Here is a 6,112-nt window from a genome sequence, read left to right on the forward strand (position 1 = left end):
ATAATCCACATTTAATAGACTGATTGGTCTATAGTTCTCTATATTCAACCTATTCCCCTTCTTATACACCAGAGCTATCACTCCCTCTACCATTCTATCTTGCACCATCCCTGTTCTTTCCATCTCCTTGAACACTTTAACTAAAATCGGTGCTACCTCTTCTCTATATGTTTTATACCATTCAATACCAATCCCATCACTCCCTGGACTTTTTCCACTTTTCAACCCCCCTATTGCCGCTTCTACTTCCTTCTCATCTATCTCTCTATCACACCACTCTGCATCCTCCTTATTTAGAATATTTTCTACACTTTCTAATACTCCATCTATACTTCTCTCATCCACTTCTCCTCTCTTATATAATTCTCCATAGAATTCTTGAACTCTCTCCAAAATCTCTACATAGTCTTTGGTTGTTTTGCCCTCTTTTGTATTTATTTCATTTATATATGTTTTACTTTGTCTCCTTTTCTCTAGCCCTAAAAAATACCCTGTGCATTTCTCACCTTCTAATGCATATTTTGCCTTGCTTCGTAAAATAGCTCCTCTGCATTTCTCCCTTTCATATTTTTCTAGCGCCATCTTAACCTCTATATATTTTTCCATACTGTATCCTTCTTCATCTTCAGCCTTAACTAACTCCTCTCTCAATCTTTCTCTAAGCATAATTTCCTCCTTCTTCATCTTTCCTCTTCTTTTCTTACTGTATTTTATACTAATTAACTTAATTTGATCCTTTATTTCCTCCCATCTCTCCGCTATTGTACCCTCTAATCCACCGTCTCTTGTATACTCATCTATCTTCTCTTCTTCCCTATTTAATAGATCCTTCATCTGTATCTCATATTCTTCCTCTTCGATATACCCTGCATTCAATATCCACATCCCTCCTCCTACCTCCTCACTCCCTACCTTGATTCTGAACCTTACACTATCGTGATCACTTAAACTATTTACCTGATGTTTTATCCCGTCTATGTATCTAATTATTTCCTCTTCAACTAACACTAAATCTATTCTACTCTGTTTTAATATACCTTCTCTTAACTGCCTTCTAGTAAATTCTCTTTTTTCTGGATTTTCATACCTCCACACATCTATTAACCCCTTTTCTCTCATTATCTCCATCAACATTCCCCTAGACTTTTCCCATCTAAATTTTACCCCCTTTCCCACATCCAATCTGCTACATTTTATATTAAAATCTCCCACTATAATACATTTCCCCACAATCAATCCTTTTAACTCTTTCAAAATTTCCCTCCTGTCCCCTTCTATATTTGGAACATATATATTTATTAATCTAAAATCCATATCTCTATACATGAATTCAACCACCAAGATCCTTCCCCTCTGGTCTTTATACACCTCTCTTATACCTTCTACAATATCTTTTTTAAATAATATTGCCACACCTCTTGCATTTTTTGCACCGTTATTATAGTATATGTCCCCTCTCCACTCTTCTCTCATCTCCTTTACTTTATCCTCCTCCCAGTTTGTCTCCTGTATACAGATTATATCACTCCGATAAGTAAATAATAGTTTTTTCATCTTGTTTTTATCCCTTAACCCATTTATGTTTATTGAAGTTACAGTGGCCATGAGAGTAACCCAGAAGAAAAACTAAACAAAACCAGGAACACATGCACAGTTCATTCATACATCACATACCCGCTCGTGGTTCTTTTATCTGCTCAACCTGTTCTCCGTCCATCTCAGACTTCCTCTTTGAACTCAGTCTTATAATCTTTGTTTTCAGTCCATCTTTCTTTTCTCTGTCTCCCTTTTCTCCACCTCTGCTTTCTATCAGTTTCTGTGCAGTATTTTTCTTTGCCTCTTCTTTACCTCTTTCTTTCACATTACTTTCATCTGTCTCCTCCTCTTCTTCGATCACTTCCGACTGCTCCATCTCCTCCTCCTCCTCCTCCTCATCCGCTTCACTGAAACTTTCAGCTGTGTCTCGCCATTCCATTTTGCTTCTTCTCTCACTATCTTCAGCTCCGTCTTTCTCTCCACCGCTCACCACATCAGTTGTTTCCTCCTCTTGCTCCTCTGTCAGAACACTGCTCCTCCTTTCACCTTTTTTTTTACCGTCCACTCGCTCTCTCTCTAATCCCATCCATTCTTCACAATCTCTTGCATAATGGCCTCCACCATTGCACTTGAAGCATTTTAATTCAGGGCACTCTCTAATTATGTGCCCTGGCTTGATACAGAGTCTGCAAACACGTATTTGCCTATCATGGATGACACGAAAATATTCGGTGCCTCTCAGAGTCTCAAATTTTGTGGAGTATGGTAGTGAACATACCTGTTCCGTGAAGCGAACTTTTAAGAAACGTGTCCCATCAACTGTATCCGTTCCAGGCCACACCCGGCGTTTGATTGGTGAAAGTGGTCGTACTCCCCACTCCTGTAGCTTGGCGAGTATCTTCTCATCCTCTAAGTACACAGGCAAATTGATAAAGGACACCACCATATCATTATTTATTATATCCCTGGCATGCACCATCACTCCTTTCACTCTCACTCCATCCATTAGTTTCCTCTTTGCCTCTTCATCTTTCATTGTGAGCTCATAGACCCTTTCACCTCTCACCCTGCAGCCAATCACTTCTCCACACTCCTTCTTTACTTCCTTCAGCAAATCCATCATTGAAATCTTTTCTGTTCCATCCACCTCTACCTCCACAGTCAGCTCTTTGCTGTACTTCCATTTTGATTTTCCTTGCACTCCTCTGCTATTTTCTTCTCCCTCTTCCCACAAATTCCCTGTGACTTTACTTATCTCTTGTTGCTTTTGGATCTCTGCTTGTTTGACTTTACCTCTTCTTTGCTCCTCCTCTTCATTCCTCCCATTGCTACCTTTTCTCATCATGGTTTGTTCTCTTTCTTTATCTGACGCCATGCTGTGCTTCTGCAGCATGCTACAAGGAAAAATAAGTCAAAAAACGTCAAAAAAAGTCCCCCAGACAGCCTAAGCTGCCAGGGGGATTTATGGAGGTCAACACTGACTATCCAGCAACTAATATCCCAAGCAAAAATCTGAAAGCCAAAATATTTAGAAACAAACAATTCAAATAAACAAACAGGATTGAGCCTTTCTCTCTGTGCTGCAAGCCTATCACTTCCTGTTGGCTCTCTAGCACCGCCAGGTTGGTATGGCCGTAAGCGAAGACTGCTGCAAAGAGAGAGCTATTTAAAGATCAGCCAATCTAATCGCCGGTACATTATATAAGTAGGAAAGAAAACCCTAAAGCTTAAAGCACCTGGTATTCCCAGGCGGTCTCCCATCCAAGCACTAACCAGGCCAATACCTGCTAAGATTAAGAGATCGGGCATTGACTCTTTTTGTTTCAAGATAATTATATAATTAGTACAAATTTCCAAAAATATTACAGCAACTGGTATTCCGAGGCGGTCTCCCATCCAAGCACTAAACAGGTCCATAGCTGCTAAGATTCAAAGATTGGGCATTGACTCTTTTTGTTTCAAGATAATTATATAATTAGTACAAATTTCCAAAAATATTACAGCAACTGGTATTCCGAGGCGGTCTCCCATCCAAGCACTAAACAGGTCCATACCTCCTAAGATCCAAAGATTGGGCATTTACTCTTTTTTTTTTTTTTGTTGCAAGATTATTATGTAATTAGTAAAAATTGCCAAAAATATTACAGCAACTGGTATTTCCCGGCCGTCTTCCATCCAAGTACTAACCAGGCAAAACCTGCTATTATTGACTTTTTTTTTTTTTTTCAAGATTATTATATAATTTGTGAAAAATTTCCAAAAATCTTAAAGCAACTGGTATTACCAGGGTGTCTCCCATCCAATTACTAACCAGGCCCATACCTGCTAAGATTCAGATATGGGGCATTGACTCCTTTCTTTTTTTCTTGCAAGATTATTATATAATTTGTGAAAAATTTCCAAAAATCTTAAAGCAACTGGTATTACCAGGGGGTCTGCCATCCAATTACTAACCAGGCCGAAACCTGCTTAGTTTCCGAGCTCAGACATGATCTGGCATAGCCAGGGTGGAATGGCCATAAGCGAAGACTGCTGCAAAGAGAGAGCTATTTAAAGATCAGCCAATCTAATCGCCGGTACATTATACAGGACCAAACCTGCTTAGCTTCCGAGAGCAGACGAGATCAGGCATAGCCAGGTTGTTACGGTCGCAAGCGAAGGATACTGCAAAGAGAAGACTATTTAAAGATCAGCCAATCAAATCGCCCATACATTATATAAGTAGGAATGAAAATCCAAAAGCTTACAGCACCTGGTATTCCGAGGCGGTCTCCCATCCAAGCACTAACCAGGCCAATACCTGCTAAGATTAAGAGATCGGGCATTGGCTCTTTTTTTAAAAGATTATTATATAATTAGTAATAAATTTCCAATAATATTAGAGCACCTGGTATTACCAGGGGGTCTCCCATCCAAACACTACACAGGTCAATGACTGCTAAGATTCAAAGATTGGGCATTCACTCTTTTTTTTTTCAAGATTATTATATAATTTGTGAAAAATTTACAAAAATCTTAAAGCAACTGGTATTACCAGGGGGTCTCCCATCCAATTACTAACCAGGCCCAAACCTGCTTAGCTTCCGAGCTGAGACATGATCTGGCATAGCCAGGGTGGTATGGCCATAGGCGAAGACTGCTGCAAAGAGAGAGCTATTTAAAGATCAGTCAATCTAATCGCCGGTACATTATATAAGTAGGAAAGAAAACCCTAAAGCTTAAAGCACCTGGTATTCCCAGGCGGTCTCCCATCCAAGCACTAACCAGGCCAATACCTGCTAAGATTAAGAGATCGGGCATTGACTCTTTTTTTTTTTTTTAAGATTATTATATAATTAGTAATAAATTTCCAATAATATTAGAGCACCTGGTATTCCGAGGCGGTCTCCCATCCAGACACTAAACAGGTCCATGACTGCTAAGATTCAAAGAATGGGCATTGACTCTTTTTTTTTCAAGATTATTATATAATTTGTGAAAAATTTACAAAAATCTTAAAGCAACTGGTATTACCAGGGGGTCTCCCATCCAATTACTAACCAGGCCCAAACCTGCTTAGCTTCCGAGCTCAGACATGATCTGGCATAGACAGGATGGTATGGCCATAAGCGAAGACTGCTGCAAAGAGAGAGCTATTTAAAGATCAGCCAATCTAATATAAGTAGGAAAGAAAACCCTAAAGCTTAAAGCACCTGGTATTCCCAGGCGGTCTCCCATCCAAGCACTAACCAGGCCAATACCTGCTAAGATTAAGAGATCGGGCATTGACTCTTTTTTTTTTTTTTTTTTTTTTTTTTAAGATTATTATATAATTAGTAATAAATTTCCAATAATATTAGAGCACCTGGTTTTCCGAGGCGGTCTCCCATCCAAACACTAAACAGGTCCATAGCTGCTAAGATTCAAAGATTGGGCATTGACTCTTTTTGTTTCAAGATAATTATATAATTAGTACAAATTTCCAAAAATATTACAGCAACTGGTATTCCGAGGCGGTCTCCCATCCAAGCACTAAACAGGTCCATACCTCCTAAGATTCAAAGATTGGGCATTTACTCTTTTTTTTTTTTTTTGTTGCAAGATTATTATGTAATTAGTAAAAATTGCCAAAAATATTACAGCAACTGGTATTTCCCGGCCGTCTTCCATCCAAGTACTAACCAGGCAAAACCTGCTATTATTCAGAGATCGGGCATTGACTTTTTTTTTTTTTTTCAAGATTATTATATAATTTGTGAAAAATTTCCAAAAATCTTAAAGCAACTGGTATTACCAGGGTGTCTCCCATCCAATTACTAACCAGGCCCATACCTGCTAAGATTCAGATATGGGGCATTGACTCCTTTCTTTTTTTCTTGCAAGATATTATATAATTTGTGAAAAAATTTCCAAAAATCTTAAAGCAACTGGTATTACCAGGGGGTCTGCCATCCAATTACTAACCAGGGCCGAAACCTGCTTAGTTTCCGAGCTCAGACATGATCTGGCATAGCCAGGGTGGAATGGCCATAAGCGAAGACTGCTGCAAAGAGAGAGCTATTTAAAGATCAGCCAATCTAATCGCCGGTACATTATA

At 39.1% G+C, this 6,112-nt stretch overlaps 1 pseudogene; it reads right to left on the reverse strand.

Moving 5' to 3' along the window:
- Positions 1-5,027: 5,027 nt before the first annotated feature.
- Positions 5,028-5,146, reverse strand: LOC113085515 (uncharacterized; annotated as a pseudogene).
- Positions 5,147-6,112: the final 966 nt, after the last annotated feature.

Source organism: Carassius auratus, unplaced genomic scaffold (assembly GCF_003368295.1).
Source record: "Carassius auratus strain Wakin unplaced genomic scaffold, ASM336829v1 scaf_tig00041796, whole genome shotgun sequence".
Classification (NCBI taxonomy): domain Eukaryota; kingdom Metazoa; phylum Chordata; class Actinopteri; order Cypriniformes; family Cyprinidae; genus Carassius; species Carassius auratus.